Below are 19949 nucleotides of genomic sequence, written 5' to 3'. Positions count from 1 at the left end.
GGGGTTGCTGTTTCCCATGTGTAGTACTTTTCATTTGTCAATGTTAAACTTCATTTGCCACCTCTCAGCCCATCTGCTCAACCTTTCCAGATCCTGTTGCAGCAGCATAGTGTCAGTAGTGTCCTTGACAACCCTGCCAGCCTTTGTATCATCTGCAAACTTGGACATTAAGCTTGATATACCATCATCAATATCATTTATAATTTATAAGTCAGAGAGAAGTAAGATATGTTACTACTCTGTGGTATATGTGTTGCGGTAGCTCGTCGTGCTAACGCAGCGACGTGCGTACAGAGAAGTAAGATATGTTGTTACTCTGTGGACGTGCGTGAGTTGAAGGATACAGAGTAGTACTCTGTGATGTTTAAGGAACTATCCGATTATTCAATTTCTTTGTATTGCAGTTCAGGTAAATGTCAAATGTTCAGTATCAGTAAAGGTAAATCGAGCATTCCTATTTAAAAACCCCTTGGGTTAAAGTTTACAGTAGGGTACGGACACCTACCTTGAATGTTCGGTGGGCGTGGTCTGCCTGACGCCGTGTTTGACAGGCGTTGCTTCTCCGAAGAGGTCACGTGATGTTTATGACGTATTTGGTCATGTGACATATGTGCGTGTGGAGGCTGCCGAGACTGCGCATTGCCGTAGTAAGCTGGTCACATGACATCAATGGCGTTATGCCCGCGCTTTTCTTTGAACTCACTCAGCAACCGGCAGTCTCACAGAATGTACATCAATGGCGCTATTCCCTGCTGCTTTCCTTGGATGTCGGCAACAGCAGTCTGAGTGAATGCGGGCATCCACTTGTACACAATGAAGTAGCGCTAAAATGAATGCATTTTTAACACCGGCTGCCTGCGTGCTTGCCACACACACATGACCACAGAACTGGCTAACTTTCGAAAGCTAGTCACGTGTGTTAAACGTCATACACTTGGTCATGTGACATGACTCACTAGAGCATGTCGAACAGTCTCAACTGAGGCTTTGCAGGTTGTTTCAGGGAGAATCCCTGTCCAGTATGTTGTTCTTCTGTCAGGATTAATGTATTTTACAAAAAGGAATATCAGGAGAACATATTTTGAAATAAGTTCTTGTCCCATTGCTGATAAAATTTATAATAAATCTGATGTTAAACTAGAGAAAGCAAGAATACAACAGGAAATTATTAAAAAATGGCAGTTGCAATGGGATAATTCAGATAAAGGACGTCAAACGTATCCTTTTTTGCCAATAGTTACTATAGTGAATAAAAAGATGTGGCTGCAATTTGGGTTGCATGCCACATTTTTGATAACTGGACACGGGTTGGCCCTGAGACTATACCAATTTGGGCTTAGAGATGATGACTCATGCAGCTGTGGACAACCAGAGACCTCAGAACACAATGTTATATTGTGTGAATTATATGCAATATAGGTTGGAACTGAGTTTGTCTGTGGGGATCCTAGAGAGAGAGACCCTCCATGTCATGTTTGAAGACAGAAGAATGTTCTCATACTTTAATAAATATGTAGAAAAGGTCTTCAAAAAGAGATATATGCTGGATAGTAGAAGCCTGCCTCGACGCGGAAGGGATGGTAACTCTCCTCATTAAAATCTAAGAAACAAAAAAAATGGATTTTTCTTGGGAGAGGCTGAGTGGCTTTATTTTGCGTTTGAATTATATTTTGTGTTATGTTATAACGTTACTTTAAAATTTTTAATGTAATTGAATTCTAAAAGACTCCGATATATTTTCCTTTCAAGAGTAAGCCATGGATGGGCTTAGGCTCAGGGAATGGTTCCCTTGAAAGAGGTTTTCCCTTGAAAGAGGTTTAAAAGGGGTTATGTGACATGCCGTTGCTTACTCCGATCTCGGCGACAAGCAGTGAGAATATGCGTACCCACTTCTACACCTTCGTACAATGCCACGCAAGTGCTCTACAGTGAATGCCGTCTTTCCCCTGACTGCCAGCCGGCATGGCACGCATTCGGTGGCGCTCAAAGGGAAAACACATTAAAGAGAATACTTATGATGAAAAAAAACGAATATCTACCGAAGCACTACACTACACATGTGTACAAGTGGATGCCCGCATTCACTCAGACTGCTGTTGCCGACATCCGAGGAAATACAGCAGGGAATAGCGCCATTGATGTACATTCTGTGAGACTGCCGGTTGCTGAGTGAATTCAAAGAAAAGCCCGGGCATAACGCCATTGATGTCATGTGACCAGCTTACTACGGCAATGCGCAGTCTCGGCAGCCTCCACGCGCACATAAGTCACACGACCAAAACGTCATAAGTCACATGACCGGAAGTGACGGCGTAAACATCACGTGACCTCTTCGGAGAAGCAACGCCTGTCAAACACGGCGTCAGGCAGACCACGCCCACCGAACATTCAAGGTAGGTGTCCGTACCCTACTGTAAACTTTAACCTAATATCCTTCTAGGCTGCATTTTAGGCTATGTTTGGCCATTATATTTTAAAATATTACTTATTTGATCTTAAATCCATAAATTTACATCTGTCATTTTGACTAATCTCAACTGTTGTTTTAGGTTTCAATGTAATGAATGAATTGAACTGCTTTTAACTTTGGTTCTAATTTTTATTTAATTGTGGAAGATAATTCTCTGTGACTAAATTTTGAGTTATTTATTTTCTTTAACAAAAGTAATTTAGCATTCTTTCATTTAATCACTATTTTGAGTTAGCTTTACAATAACAAAAAAAAAATCACACTATATAATTAAAAATTTCCTTTTATTTATCAATTTTCTCATTACATATGAAAGAAATTTGAATTACATGTAGTCCAATGCAAATTGAATTAGTAATATCATCACATGAAATGTCCTGTAATATATATAAAACAGGCATGCTGATTTAATTCATAAAATTAAAAGCAAGACTAAAGACTTGTATGCCCAGTACAAGGAACAAAAATATATTAATAAAAATAATAACCCCACAGAGACTCAATAGAATCCAGACAGATCTATCAGTTGTATCCCAACTTTATACAAGATTATGACTAGCTGCATAACCGAGAAGATATCGTGCCACTTGGAGAGCCAGAACATAATAGCCGAACATAGTGTATAGGTTAATTGTAATGTGTCTAGTGTTAATTGTATGGTGCCAAAGACCCTAGCAGCACTAGGTCTCTCAGAGAGCATATACAAACAACTCCAGAAAGTTGCAATCTTGAATACCTGTAGGATAATCAGAGTACCTGGATCTACAGTAGCATGACCCACAACTACTCTGTGCACTTGGTAGCAATACCTAATAATAAAGCACTGTGTCCCAGTCCATAATCCAATCATTTATTCATAATCTGTAGAGATGGCATTACATATTTTGTGAAGTATTGCATTGAGTGGAATAAAAGGTTTAGAATTCACTTGGTAAATTATGACACTGTGGTAACGTTGCATTATATAGCCTCAAGAGCAATGTGACCCTAGCAGCAATGAGTACACAGAGAACAGATACATATACACTGAGTTGAATAAAAGGTTCAGACTTCACTTGATTGGCACTGACACTGTGGTAATGTTGCATTATATGGTTATTTAGCCACAAGAGCAATGTGACCTAACCTAACAGCAATAGGGCTCCTAGAGAACACACACACACACATATCCACTGAGTTGGATAAAAAGTTTAGATGACACTGTGGGAACGTTGCATTATATAGCTTCTTGGACACAAAAGCAATGTGACCCTACATAAAAGCCAAGCAGCAATATGTTCACAGAGAACACACACATACATATATATATACACTGAGTTGGATAAATGGTTCAGGCTTCACTTGGTGGATGAAGAAACTGTTGGAACATTGTATTATATAGGTCCTTAGCCACAAGAGCAATGTGACCCTAGATAACAGCAATAGGTCTCCCAGAGAAAACTTACATGCACTGAGTTGGATAAATGGTTCAGACCTCACTTGATTGATAATTACACTGTGGTAATGTTGCATTATATAGTTACTTAGCCACAAGAGCAATAGTGCTCCCAGCAAACACATGCACTGAGTGTGATAAAAGGTTCAGACTTCACTTGGTTGATAATGACACTGTGGGAACATTGCATTATATAGCATTCAGCAGGAGCAATGTGTCACAGATACAAAAAATGTTTAGTTTTTCAATGCTTTCATATTGCTTAGTGATGTCAACAGTGCCTAATTTAAGATGGCTGTAGAGAGTTTTGGATGTACATTGCCAGAAGGGTATCAAATTAGCAATTGCTGACTTTCCATGACCAAAGCCATGTTGATTTTGATGTATGTAAGGCTTGAAAAAATTGAAGAGTTGTTTATGCACTACCGTGTTAAATAGTTTAGAAAGGCTTTTTGTGCTGGGGTAATGGTCTGAAATCTTATACAGCACACTTGTCACCTTTTTTTAATACCAGAAGTATGTTAACCTGATTGAAATGCTTTGGGTAAATGCCCAGTCTCAGAGATAAGTTTCAAATATTCAGCATGATAGGATTAAGAGTAGTGACAGACTTTTTCAAAAATATGGTTGGTGATCATCTGGGTCTTTTGTATTGTAATTTTTCATATTCTTCAATGCTTAGTTTTGGTCATTCTCATCGATCAACGGATCTCAACCAGGAAATGAAACCGAAGGCTCCGTGTCAATAGTCTCAATCCTTGACAAGTGTTTCTTGTCCGAAATACTTCAGCGGTGTGGAATTCATCAGACAATAGAACTTAAACTGAATTATGGAGCTATATGTTATTTATCATTAAGGTATATGTAGTTCAGAATGGTCAGTTAATCCAGTATTGATCAATTAATATTGCTTTGAAACAAGTGATCTTTAAAAAAGAAAAATCATGATACAATTTTCCCCTCTATCTTTCACAGCACATGCTTAACATTTCCCATTTACATGTGTTTAACATGTTTCAGTAGTTTTTGAAGGGAGTTTGATGCTTGACTGGACAGGTAAGCCAAATTCATATTTTTCATTGTTGTTTTAACATAATTTACAAGATAGACTGAATAAGCACTTTTTGCACATGTGCTCGGTACTCCTGGTTCCCAAACCACTCTAATGAGAGCTTCCTTGGACTCAGGGGAGGTACCCACAGACTGGAGATGTGCAAATGTCACCCCAATTCACAAAGGAGGATCAAAGGCTGACACAAGTAATTATAGACCTGTGAGTTTAACTTCTGTTCCAGGAAAATTAATGGAGGCACTAGTTAAAGAAGCACTGCAGGATCATTTAGACAAGACTTCAGCTATAGCTCGGACACAGCATGGTTTTGTTAAGGGGAAGTCCTGCCTGACTAATTTGATTGGATACTATGATGCAGTCACAAAGGAACTGGATGCAGGGAATAACTTTTATATTATATACTTGGATCTTAGAAAGGCTTTTGATACTGTTGCACATGGAAGACTGCTGCACAAATTGGAGCAGTGTGGCATTGGAGGCAAATTGCTGCTGTGGATAAAGGGGTGGCTGAGGGGGAGAAGACAGAGAGTGTTAATCAATGGACACTGCTTGTCGTGGACTAATGTTATTAGTGGAGTCCCTCAGGGCTCAGTGTTGGGTCCATTATTGTTTTCTGTATTCATAAATGATATTGATGAGGGTATATCAAGCTTAATGTCGAAGTTTGCAGATGATACAAAGGTAGGCAGGGTTGTCAAGGACACTACTGACATTATGCTGCTGCAACAGGATCTGGAAAGGTTGAGCAGATGGGCTGAGAGGTGGCAAATGAAGTTTAACATTGACAAATGTAAAGTACTACACATGGGAAACAGCAACCCCAGAGCAACGTATCAACACTGTGGTACTACACTGACAGTGGTAGAGAATGAAAGGGACCTGGGGGTGGTTGTGCAGGCAAATATGAAGTTCTCTGAGCAGTGCAGAAGGGCTGCAAGAGTAGCTCATGGTGTATTGTCAATGATATATAGGAATTTTTCTAGCAGGGATAAGGAGGTGATTATTCCCTTGTATAAGGCAATGGTCAGGCCACACCTAGAGTACTGTATACAGGTCTGGAGGCCTCATTTCAAGAAGGATGTAGAGCTGCTGGAACGAGTACAGAGAAGGGCAACAAGATTAGTGAATGGAACAAAGGGGTGCTCTTATGAAGAAAGGCTTAAGTTTTGCAAATTACAGTGTCTGGAGACTAGGCACCAGCGAGATGATCTGATAGAGGTGTATAAAGCCTTGAATGGTTTGAGCATGCTCAATGCTGATGGGATTCTTCCTCTCGCTCAGAATAATCACCTGAGAGGGCATAAATTCAAATTGAGGAAAGACAGATGTAGGATAGATGTGCGGAAATTTGCCTTTAGCCAGCGGGTGGTTGGTTGGTGGAACAGACTTCCATCCCTTGTCGTGGAAGTTGATAGCCTAAATAAGTTTAAGGCTCAGCTGGACAGGTATTTTGAACGAACAGAGGGGTGAAGTGGAAGTGGTTTTTTTTTTTTTTTTTTTTGGCTGATGCTGCATAAGCTTGCTTTCTTGCATCAAATGCCTCTACTAATGCTAATGCTAAAAGTCAATAAAACTTGTTTTAGCATAAAGTTTTTGTAGAACTTTTTCCTTACGAAATACCAAATAGACTTCAGAAAAGCAAGCAAAGCCGACTGGGCTAGCCGAGTGGGTCAAGTACCTGCCCGGCAACCCAAAGGTCGCGGGTTCGATTCCCGCCTCGGGCTTGGATCAAAGTACTGCAAAAACCTTGGGAGGTGCAATATGGCCACAGAAGCCGATGCGCCAACAACTACCAAATCAAAATCAATCAGAAAAGCAAAATATTTGATACACTTCTCATTGTTCAACAATTCCTTTGATGGCCATTTTAATCCATACTCTCTCTCACATTAACATTTTTAATACAACAACAATTTGACCATATCAAGATCTTTTGGGCCTAATAATAAATCTTTACATGTTTCACAATTACTGTTGCACTGCTTCTATTGGAATGAGCCGCAGCCTGGAAAATAAGATGCAGGATATTTCAGAGACTGCTGGGAATCATTGGGGTACAAGTAAACACATGGGTTGTGTTAGGGTAGCTAAGAAAAAGAACAGGTGCATGTATACTTGTGTGTACACCAATGCTAGGAGTTTAGTAAATAAATTTGATGAATTTGAGGTATTGCTCAAAACATCAAAGGCAGATATTGTGGGGATTTCAGAGACGTGGTGTCACACAGATATAAGAAATGCAGAACTGGAATTTGGGGAGTACAATGTCTACAGAAAGGATAGACAGGATAGGAAGGGAGGAGGGGTTATGCTATTAGTTAAAAAACACATAAAATCCAAGGAAGTGAAGCCAGTCGACATCGCTGGACAGTGCAGTGTCGAGTCAGTTTGGTGTGACATAAGCATTGGGAGATCAAAATTGAGAGTAGGAGTGTGCTATAGGCCTAATGACTCTGATGAGTATAATAAGAAACTGTTCGGAGAAATAGAGTGGGCCAGTAAATCAGAGAGTCTTATAATGGGGGATTTTAATTTCCCAGATATTGATTGGAATTTGGGGGCTGGTCACTCACACAGTAGCAAGGCTTTTGTGGATTTATTGGATGATTGTTTTCTACATCAGCATGTTCGGGAGGCAACTAGAGGGAGTAATACTCTTGATTTGATTATCAGTAGTGATTCTTCATGCATTAAGAATCTGCAGATAAATGAACCACTTGGTGGCAGTGATCACAGTGTGCTGAAGTGGGAGTTACTCAAAGAGGTAACTACCATTAGGGGTAAAGGGAAGGGGTATTGCTTTCGTAAAGGCGACTACAATGGACTGAGACAGTATTTAAATTCTATACAGTGGCATCAACTGATGATATTGCCAACAGCAAATTCAAAATGGGAAGCATTCAAAGAACTTATCGTGGAAGCTACTAGGCTTTACATACCAACTAAGAAATATTGTTCAAGGTTTAGGCCTAAATGGTTGTCAGATGAACTAATGAGGCATATGGCAGAGAAGAAAAATGCATGGGATACATACAAATTAACACGTGACACGGACGCCTATGATAGATACAAGTTGATCTGTAACCAAGTTACAAAGGAGGTTAGGCAGGCGAAGGCAGATTACGAGAGATCCTTGGCAAGGGATGCGAAGAAAAACAGCAAAGAGTTCTTTACTTATGTAAACTCTAGAAGGAAGGGGATGAATCAGATTGGTCCACTTGAGATCGATGGGTCAACTGTTGATGACCCTGCTCGGGTAGCTAACAAACTAAATGAATATTTTGCATCGACATTCACACATGAGGAGTTATTCAGCGAGGGGAATGCCAGAGGTGTATTCAACTCTAGCAGTAAGCTAGAGAATCTTGTAATAACTGAGAGCAAAGTGGAGGAGAAATTGTTGAAGATAAACACAAGAAAGGCACCTGGGGTGGATGGGATCTATCCAGTTATATTAAAGGAGGCAGCAAAGGAGGTAAGCAAACCCTTAGCCATAATTATGAGAGCTTCCTTGGACTCAGGGGAGGTACCCATTGACTGGAGATGTGCAAATGTGACCCCAATTCACAAAGGGGGATCAAAGGCTGACACAAGTAATTATAGACCTGTGAGTTTAACTTCTGTTCCCGGAAAATTAATGGAGGCACTGGTGAAAGAAGCACTGCAGGATCATCTAGACAAGACTTCAGTTATAGCTAGGACACAGCATGGTTTTGTTAAGGGGAAGTCTTGCCTGACCAATTTGATTGGATACTATGATGCAGTCACAAAAGAACTGGATGCAGGGAATAACTTTGATATTATATACTTGGATCTTAGAAAGGCTTTTGATACTGTTGCACATGGAAGACTGCTGCACAAATTGGAGCAGTGTGGCATTGGAGGCAAGTTGCTGCTATGGATAAAGGGGTGGTTGAGGGGGAGAAGACAGAGAGTGGTAATCAATGGACACTGCTCATCGTGGACTAATGTTATTAGTGGAGTCCCTCAGGGTTCAGTATTGGGGCCTTTATTGTTTTCTGTATTTATAAATGATATTGATGATGGTATATCAGGCTTAATGTCCAAGTTTGCAGACGATACGAAGGTTGGCAGGGTTGTCAAGGACACTACTGACACTATGCTGCTGCAACAGGATTTGGAAAGGTTGAGCAGATGGGCTTCGAGGTGGCAAATGAAGTTTAACATTGACAAATGTAAAGTACTACATATGGGAAACAGCAACCCCAGAGCAACGTATCAACTCTGTGGTACTACACTGACAGTGGTAGAGAATGAAAGGGACCTGGGGGTGGTGGTGCAGGCAGATATGAAGTTCTCTGAGCAGTGCAGACGAGCTGCAAGAGTAGCTCATGGTGTATTGTCAATGATATATAGGAATTTTTCTAGCAGGGATAAGGAGGTGATTATTCCCTTGTATAAGGCAATGGTCAGGCCACACCTAGAGTACTGTATACAGGCCTGGAGGCCTCATTTCAGGAAGGATGTAGAGCTGCTGGAACGAGTACAGAGAAGGGCAACTAGATTGGTGAATGGGACAAAGGGGTTCTCTTACGAAGAAAGGCTTAAGTTTTGCAAATTACAGTGTCTGTAAACTAGGCACCAGCGGGGTGATCTGATAGAGGTGTACAAAGCCTTGAATGGTTTGAGCATGCTCAATGCTGATGGGATTCTTCCTCTAGCTCAGAAAAATCACCTGAGAGGGCATAAATTCAAATTGAGGAAAGACAGATGTAGGATAGATGTGCGGAAATTTGCCTTTAGCCAGCGGGTGGTTGGTGGGTGGAACAGACTTCCATCCCTTGTCGTGGAAGTTGATAGCCTAAATAAGTTTAAGGCTCAGCTGGACAGGTATTTCGAACGAACAGAGGGGTGAAGTGGAAGTGGTTATTTTTATTTATTTATGTTACTTTTTTTTTTTGGCTGATGCTGCATAAGCTTGCTTTCTTGCATCAAATGCCTCTACTAATGCTAATGCTAATTATTGTTCTTTAAAATATTTCTAACTAGGTAACCTGAGACATATGCCAATACATTTTCATCATAAATATCCATATCATCACATTACCTGGGCGATTATAACTCTCTCACTTTGTCAGTGAGACTTTGGCTATGACTTGACTTGATTTCAGAAACAGTAAAGATGCTATGACATATTTCATTAAGTTTTTTATGGAATAATTTAATTATTCCATAAACTATTACTTTGATTAATATCAATAATAGGGGTTAAAGGATTTTCAACTGCGAAGATTGATGCAAAGTATCTATTTAGCTCATCAGCCAAACCGGCTGGCTTATCTATAATTGAACTGTTTAAATAAATAAATTTTCTGTTTATACTCTGGGACAACCAAACGGTCAGAGGAGTTCACAAGATAGACAGAATACGAAAAACAGAACTGTATTCAGCGGTCACGGGCTTGAACCCCGGTCACTCAAAGCACGTGTACTTATGCACCTGCGCGCCTGACCAGTAGGCTACGGCGGCCTCTTTTTTATAATAATAGTTAAAAAAAGAAAAAGGCACAAATAATTATAATAGTTAAAAAAAGAAAAAGGCACAAATAATTATAATAGTTAAAAAAAGCTGTGGTAAACAAAACTGCTATGTTCAACGAACACTAGAATTCAAAAAGAAAGTAGCACCCACATGTTATTAATTAGCTAGGCAGTTATTAATTAGCTATTCAGTAATTTTTTTTTTTTTTAACATTTCATTAAACATGTCCTTGTTCTATCAATTCTGATAAATGTTCTTTCAGAAATTGGTGCTTGAATTCAAACTGAATTCAAACGAGACACAGAAGCAACCATGTGGTAGTAACTTTATTAGCGTTGGACAACTTATCTAGATCCAGTTGGAGTAGTATACTGTCTTTTCTGTCGCTAACAATCCTGCCAACCTCTGTATCATCTGAAAACTTGGACATTAAACCTGATATACCTTCATCAGTATCATTGATAAATATAGAAAACAACAATGGGATGAACACCGAAAACTGGAGAACTCCAGTAATAACAATTGTACATGAAGAGCAGTGTCCATTGATTACCACTTTCTGTCGTTTCCCACTCATCCATCCCTTTCTCCATTGTAGCAACTTACCCTTAATGCCATACCTTTTTTAATTTGTACAGCAGTGTTCCATGTGCAACAGTATCAAAAGCTTTATTGAAATCCAAGTATATGATATCAAAATTATTTTCAGCATTAAGTTCCTTTGTGACCACATCATAGTATCCAATCAAATTGGTCAGACAACACCTCCCTTTAACAAACCCATGCTTTGTCTTATCTATTAGTGCAGTCTTGTCTAGATGATCCTGTAATTATTCCTTAACCAGATTCCATTATTTTCCCCGGAACACAAGTTAAACTAACAGGCCTATAGATACTCTTGTCGCTTTTTGAACCCCTTTGTGAATTGGTGATACATTTTCACACCTCCAGTCCATGTGGGCTTCCCCCAAGTCCAAGGAAGCTCTCATAATTATGGCTAAGGATTTGCTTACTTCCCTTTGCTGCCTCCTTTAATATAACTGGATAGATCCCATCCACTCCAGGTGCCTTTTTTATGTTTAACTTCAACAATTTCTCCTCTACTTTGCTGTCAGTTATTACAAAATCACTTAGCTCCCTGTTAGAGTTTGATGAACTTCTGGCACTCCCCTGATTGAATAACTACTCATGTGTGAATGTAGATGCAAAATAGTGATTCTGTTTATCAGCTACCTTAGCATGATCATCAGTAGTCAACCCGTCTGTGTTAAGTGGTCCAATCTGATTCATCCCTTTCCTCCTAGAGATTACATAAGTAAAGAACTTTTTGCAGTTTTTCTTTGCATCCTTTGCCAAGGATTTCTCGTAATCTGCCTTCACCTTCCTAACCTCCTTTGTGACTTGATTACAGACTAGTTTATATCTGCCATAGGCTTCTGTGTCATCTTGATACTTTATATGTATGCATCCCATGTATTTTTCTTCTCTGCCACGAGTCTGATTAGTTCATCTGACATCCATTTAGGCCTAAACCTTGAACAGTATTTCTTAGTTGGAATGAAAAGCAAAGTAGTGTCGAAAATGAAGTCCCATTTATTTAGAATTCAACATTGGTAACATCATCAGTTGATCCCACTGTACATATTTTAAAAACTGTCCGAGACCCCTGTAGTCACCTTTACGAAAGCAAAAGCCCTTCCCTTTAGCCTTGATGGTAGTTACATCTTTAAGTCATTCCCACATCAGTACATTGTAATCACTGTCACCCAGTATTTCCTTTATCTGCAAATTCTTAATGCATGAATAATCACTGCTGATAATCAGATCAAGAGTATTACTCCCTCTGGTTGCCTCTCGAACATGTTGTTGTAGAAAACAGTCATCCAATAAATCCACAAAAGTCTTGCTAGTGTGCGAATGATGACTCCACAAGTTACAGGCAATATCTAGAAAGTTAAAATCCCCCATTATAAGACATTCTGATTTACTGGCCCACTCTATTTCTCTGCATAATTGCTCATTATACCCATCAGATTCATTAGGCCTATAACATACACCTAATCTCACTTTGCCTTTTCCAGTGCTTATGTCACACCAAACGGACTCACCATTGCATTGTCCACCAACATCAATTGGATGCACTTCCTTAGATTTTGTTTCTTAACCAACAACATAACTCCTCCTCCCTTCCTACCCTGTCCATCCTTTCTGTACACACTGTGCTCCCCAAATTCCAATTCTGCACTGCTTATGTCTGTGTGACACTATGTCTCTGATATCCCAACAGTGTCTGCCTTAGATGTCTTGACTAGCACTTCAAGCTCATGAAATTTATTAACTATACTCCAAGCATTGGTGTACATGCAAGTATACATGCTCCTGTTTCTACTCTTAGTTACCCTGACACAGCTCATGTATTTATTTGTTCCACTATGATTCCCAGCAGTCCTGGAAATCTCTATTGCCTTGCTTTCCAGACTGCTGCTCATTCTAATAGAAGCAGTGGAAGAATCACTTTGCCTCTGCCTGCTGCCAGTGTTAACATTTTAGTCTATGTATTCCCCCTAGGTAGCAGTTATCCGAGTCACCTAACACTGCCTCAATAGAATCAGCAAATATTCTTGCACCCTTTCTATTTAAGTGTACCCCATTCCTGTAGAAGCAGTCTCTCCTGTCAACATGCACAGATCAGGCTGAAAAAAATTCTACCCCTGGAGCCTTGCACAATCTCTCCAGGGCCAAATTGATCGACACGGCTCTCATCGTATACTCCCTCCTATCATGTCTGGGCAGAATTGCAGACACTTTCACATTCATTCCTAATTCGCGACTTTTTTTCAACATTGACCTGTACTTGTTGAGTAAATCTGCAGATTAATGTCATTAGTTCCAACGTGTAGAACAGTATCACCTTTTGTGCCCTTAAAAGATGATATCTGCTCTACAACGTTATCAACTTTTGCCCCTGGCAGACATACTATGGTCCTTTTCCACCTATCCTTCTTGCTTGGTATATTCCCCATCTCCCTGACAATAGAGTCACCAACAGTAACTAGTTTCTTTGGGACCAGTGCATTGTGCCTTGGAGATTGCCTCTGTGTTGCCTGATGCACAGGAGTGAGCTCTGCCATTCAGGCTTTCTGGGCTTCTGCTCATTCCAGTAGAAGCGGTGCAAGAATCATTTTCACCTCTGCCTGCGGTTACTGTTAACCTATTAGTCTGTGAATCCCCCCCCAAGCTAGCAGTTTTCCGACCCACCTAACGTTGTCCTGATAGCATCAGCGAAATTGTGAAATTATTATTCTTGGCCTTGTTGTTTGGAGGTGTACGGTGCCATCTTGCGTGTGGTTTGGTGCCGTCTTGTTATTTTGCTGTGTTGTTGTTGCAAGCCTTTTTTTCTGTGTTTTCTGTAAGTTCTGTGATTGGATATTTATTATGGAGGTGTTTTCTTTCTGATTGTTTGTGTTGTTGGAGAGTTGGGTGCTTATCTTAGGTAGAGTGTTTTTGAATCTTAAAATGAGTTCGTGATTTAAAAACAGCTGCAGGTGAGGAGAAAAACACCCTAGGCATATCAACCTAGGTGGGAGTGGGCGGAGTCACAACTTGTTAATCACTGCTTTCTCACTGTTTTGCTAGCCCCCACGTTGGATGGGGTACCCTATTCTGGAGTTCTACCAATTTTCTAAAAAAATCATTTGCTTGTATTTAGGTGGCAACGGACAGGCACATTGTCATTGTATTGACAGTAATTAAATTCCGAATGCATGTTATTTTTCACTGAGACCTGCCATAAGTAATTCACTTCATTGGAGCATACAGGAAGAGCGACTCCTCTTCAGACCCTGAATAAATTGGAAGAAATGTTCTTTTTTTATGATATTTTGGTTGTTGCATTTATATTATTTAAAGGCTGGTTAAAATTTTGAGAAAAATTCCAGCTTAAATTTCAATTGCTATTAATCACATATGTCATCATGGAGGGGTCAACCCCTCACCTCCAAAAAAAAAAAAAAAAAAGATCAAACTGTCTAGATCTGCCCATTTCACTTTGTTTTTAGTTTTGCTTGATTTCATAATTATTACCCATTTGCTTTTGTGTGGATTGTTTATTGATAATTTATGGTCATCATCATGATATTTGTTTTGCAGAAGGATGTAAATGTTGCTGAGTATTTATGGGACCATGCCTAACAGTTCATATTGTTGAAAGACCATGAGTGGCTAGAAAGTATTTGCAAATTATTTTGACATTCTCTATGCAAATTACAAATAAGCTTGTTCCTTAAAGAGGTGGTGTACTACAATGTAGCTATTTCATTTTAATTCTAGTTTTCAAGCATCAATTTAATGCAGTATTATAATAATAAAGTAATAACAATACTTCTTACAGTGGTCTCCATAATAGCTCCTTTACTTTCATAAAACTTTATGAAAGTAAAGGAGTAAATAAATGACTAAAGAGCAAGTGGCATGTATGTCTCCAACTGTGTATGTCAATATTTTATAGCAACTTGCTATATCTTATTCTTTTATTAAGATTAATCATTTCCAGTGAAATTATGAAGGCTACTGATGAGTATCTGTGATATAACCAAAATCAGTTATTACATACCTCTTGCAGCCTGTTTATCATTTAAAGTACTATCTCCCCTCCCCTAAAAAATCTGATTCTACACCATTATCACTGGGAGGGGATCTTAATCGATCAATGCTTCCACTGGTGCTGATGTCTTCTTGTTAAACCACTGAAAGGCAGTAGTAGGTGAGAAAATATTTTTTTCCAACAGAAACATCCATAGAGCCTATCATTGACATTTGAATGAGCTGTGGTTGAATGACACTGCACTAGATCCAGCAGCTGATCTTTTAGGTTTATTGGGTGCTAATTCCCTCTAAGAGTGAGATTTAGAACTGTGTATATTTTTATGAAACAAACAGTTTCACGTGTGTTTCACAGAACCTTTCCATTGAATTAGTCCATAAATGGGTAACTTAAGCCAGAATATCACCAGTGGACAGACACTGACGGAATAGATACCAGCGATCATTGATCAGACAGAAGGTTTCTAGGTAGTTTAAGAGTTGGGGGTTAATTAATTTCTTCATTACTTTAGAAAAAGTACAAGTAATTGCAATGGGACGATAATTGGATGGAGGGATTTGTCATTCTTTTTAGGAACTGGTTGGATATGAGCAAATTTTCAAGAAGAAGGAAAAACACCTTTGGAATAAGAAAGTGAAAAAAGGCGGCAAAGAATAGGAGTAAGTTCAGCAGCACATGTTTTGAGATCAAGTGGAGAAATACCATTAGCCTGTTTAAACTCTAGTTTGGACTGATTAATAACGGCTTTACAATTTTTGCGATCTTTGGTGTAGACAGAAAATGAAACTGAAGAATTAAAAACAAGCCAATTACGATATGCAACATTCTTCTCTTGAACAACCTTAGCACATTTATTGGAAAACCAAGGTTTAGATAAAGGACGAGATTTTAAAGTGGAGTGTGGGATAAAGGATTCCATTCCTGCAAGAATAATTCCACTCACACGATCTGAGGAAATGTTGACATCAGAAGTTTTGAAACAGTAATCCGACCAAGGAAAAGAAGAAAAGAAATCTCGCAGGTCATCCCATTTTGCATTCTTGTAATTTATTATTGTTGGGAATAGCCATGAGATAAAGGTTCCATTGGAGAAGAGACAATAACCAAGTTGCGATCTGAAGTGCCTAAAGGATCTCTCACTTCGACCGTGTACTTAGAAGGGTTGTTTGTGAGAAAAAGATCAACGTATTGGCTGTATGATTAGGATTGTCCAGTATTCTTGTAAGTAAATGAAAAATCTGTGCTAGATCATTAGTAATTGCAAAAGCTTGAGCATCTTGACCTGCTGGGTCAGTGTGACTAGAAAAGGGAAACCAGCTGGAGTTGTGAACATTAAAATCACCATGGAAAATTACCTCACTGTTAGGAAAGTTGGACTGGAGAAAGTCAAGTTGCAAAGAGAGGAAGTCAAAGACTCCAAGTGATTAGTGGAGTTGGGAGAATGGTAGACACAACAGATGAATTTGACACAATGAGGTAGAGAGATTTTAAGCCAGAGGAGATCAAAGAGAGGAGATTCCAAATTGCCAAGTCTCTGACAGGGAATATCAGAACTCACATATGCACAAGTACCACCTTTGAGGCGAAAGGAATCATACAGCGAATAATTTGGGCATCTGAGATGAGCAGTAGTTGAATCAACCGATAACTGAGATTCTGTCAGAAAAAGTACATGGGGTTTGGCAGACTGCAAGTGGAAATGGACATCGTTGAGATTAGAATTGAGACCATGTATATTTGTGAAATGAATTAGGAAGTGCTTGGGAGGTTTAGATCTTTTCGCAGATAAGCTTGCTCTATTAGTTTGAGAATTCATGGTGTATTCAATAGTAAGAAAAAGTGGGTGGGACATGCTGTATGAAGTAATGAAATTTTTTGATATGGCGTACACGTGGTAAGAATATACTCAGATCCTTGACATAACGTGGCCTCGACAATGCTCCCCGCATACACACTACTTGGACTCCCTTCAGTCACTATCTGGCAGAGTAGAGGTAGCAAGATTATACACTAGCTGATCCAGAAGCCTCCTAGAGAGTTACCAATAGGTTCGGTCCGGTGTACTAACTAGCGGCCGGCCTGCGAACACTGTTTTAGAGCTGTACCCTCAAAATGTAAGGAATATTGGATCTCGCCACGACGTTCATCATAACCTCAAACGTCATCAATCATACTGCATGATGGAAGAGATAGGGAAGGGTTGACTGGAACTTAGCTGTAGAGACTAAACATGGGTTCCACCACTTCAAGCCTCCAATAAGCCAAGTTGTGGTATTTCACCGGTTAATGAGAGTCATCTACCACCTAGTACTGCCTGGTAACAAAGAGGGGCGGCATTCTTCCATGTGGTGTGCGCGCCACACCTCGACCCCTGCTTACATCAGTTCACACCTGTGTGGTCACCCATCATGTACTTGTACATGGAGGTTATACCCAGGATTAGTAACAGTCCTACCATCGTGAAGGTGCAAGCAGAGGATTTGGCTGTCACAGACCGTCCGGACTTCGCTGAAATAGGGTCCACTTGACTTGAGTGTCACCCGAATATCACCAACAGGGTTATTGCTTTCGTAAAGGCGACTACGATGGACTGAGACAGTATTTAAATTCTATACAGTGGGACCAACTGATGATGTTACCAACAGGAAATTAAAAATGGGAAGCATTCAAAGAACTTATCTTGGAAGCTACTAGGTTTACATACCAACTAAGAAATACTGTTCAAGGTTTATGCCTAAATGGATGTCAGATGAACTAATGAGACATATGGCGGAGAATAAAAATGCATGGGTCTGTAACCAAGTTATGATCTTTAACCAAGTTACAAAGGAGGTTAGGCAGGCGAAGGCAGATTACGAGAAATCTTTGGCAAGGGATGCAAAGAAAAACAGCAAAGAGTTCTTTACTTATGCAAAACTCTAGAAGGAAGGGAATGAATCAGATTGGTCCACTTGATATCGATGGGTCAGCTGTTGATGATCCTGCTCAGGTAGCTAACAAACTAAATGAATATTTTGCATCAACGTTCACACATGAGGAGTTATTCAGCGAGGGGAATGCCAAAGGTGTATTCAACTCTGGCAGTAAGCTAGAGAATCTTGTAATAACTGAGTGTAAAGTGGAGGAGAAATTGTTGAAGATAAACACAAGAAAGGCACCTGGTGTGGATGGGATCTATTCAGTTATATTAAAGGAGGCAGCAAAGGAAGTAAGCAAACCCTTAGCCATAATTATGAGAGCTTCCTTGGACTCAGTGGAGGTACCCATGGACTGGAGATGTGCAAATGTGCCCCCAATTCACAAAGGAGGATCAAAGGCTGACACAAGAAATTATAGACCTGTGTGTTTAACTTCTGTTCCCGGAAAATTAATGGGGGCACTGGTTAATGAAGCACTGCAGGATCATCTAGACAAGACTTCAGTTATAGCTCGGACACAGCATGGTTTTTTAAAGGGGTTTTTTTTTCATTGGATACTATGATGCAGTCACAAAAGAACTGGATGCAGGGAATAACTTTGATATTATATACTTGGATCTTAGAAAGGCTTTTGATACTGTTGCACATGGAAGACTGCTGCACATATTGGAGCAGTGTGGCATTGGAGGCAAATTGCTGCTATGGATAAAAGGGGTGGTTGAGCAGGAGAAGACAGAGAGTGGTAATCAATGGACACTGCTCATCGTGCACTAATGTTATTAGTGGAGTCCCTCAGGGTTCAGTTTGGGTGCATTATTGTTTTTTGTATTTATAAATGATATTGATGATGGTATATCAAGGTTAATGTCCAAGTTTGGAGACGACACGAAGGTTGCCAAGGTTGTCAAGGACACTACTGACACTATGCTGCTGCAACAGGATTTGGAAAGGTTGGGCAGATGGGCTGAGAGGTGGAAAATGAAGTTTAACATTGACAAATGTAAAGTACTACATATGGGAAACAGCAACCCCCAGAACAACGTATTAACTCTGTGGTACTACACTGACAGTGGTAGAGAATGAAAGGGACCTGGGGGTAGTTGTGCAGGCAGATATGAAGTTCTCTCAGCAGTGCTGATGTCCTGCAAGAGTAGCCCATGGTGTATTGTCAATGATCTGTAGGAATTTTTCTAGCAGGCATAAAGAGGTAATTATTCCCTTGTATAAGGCAATGGTCAGGCCACACCTAGAGTACTGTATACAGGCCTGGAGGCCTCATTTCAAGAAGGATGTAGAGCTGCTGGAACGAGTATAGAGAAGGGCAACAAGATTAGTGAATGGAACAAAGGGGTGCTCTTACAAAGAAAGGCGTAAGTTTTGCAAATTACAGTGTCTGGAGACTAGCATTAGCATTAGCATTAGCATTAGCAGAGGCATATGATGCAAGAAAGCAAGCTTATTCAGCATCAGCCAAAAAAAAAAAAAAACCCACTACTCCCATTTCACCCCTCCGTTCGTTCGAAATACCTGTCCAGCTGAGCCTTAAATTTATTTAGGCTATCGACTTCAACAACAAGCGATGGGAGTCTATTCCACAAACCAACTGCCCGCTGGCTAAAGGCAAATTTCCGCACATCTATCCGACATCCGTCCTTCCTCAATTTGAATTTATGCCCTCTCAGGTGATTATTCTGAGCAAGAGGAAGAATCCCATCGGCATTGAGCATGCTCAAGCCATTCAAAGCCTTATACACCTCTATCAGATCACCTCGCCGATGCCTAGTCTCCAGGCTCTGTAATTTGCAAAACTTAAGCCAATCTTCGTAAGAGCAACCCTTTGTTCCATTCACTAATCTTGTTGCCCTTCTCTGTACTCGTTCGAGCAGCTCTACATCCTTCTTGAAATGAGGCCTCCAGACCTGTATACAGTACTCAAGGTGTGGCCTAA

At 40.0% G+C, this 19949-nt stretch overlaps 1 protein-coding gene across 1 annotated transcript in view; it reads left to right on the top strand.

Moving 5' to 3' along the window:
- Positions 1 to 258: 258 nt before the first annotated feature.
- Positions 259 to 19949, top strand: part of LOC150083166 (FERRY endosomal RAB5 effector complex subunit 3-like) — a 1535539-nt gene continuing 1515848 nt past the window's right edge. The window contains exon 1 of the mRNA XM_090378412.1: positions 259 to 409. The gene's annotated coding sequence lies outside the window, so the exon portion shown is untranslated. The remainder of the gene's footprint in view (positions 410 to 19949) is intronic.

The sequence above is a fragment of the Mastigoproctus giganteus genome, chromosome 7 (assembly GCF_048544385.1).
Source record: "Mastigoproctus giganteus isolate SK-2022 chromosome 7, ASM4854438v1, whole genome shotgun sequence".
Taxonomy (NCBI): Eukaryota; Metazoa; Arthropoda; class Arachnida; order Uropygi; family Thelyphonidae; genus Mastigoproctus; species Mastigoproctus giganteus.
Note: the sequence above shows the minus strand (reverse complement) of the source record. Positions and strands in the feature narration are given on the sequence as shown.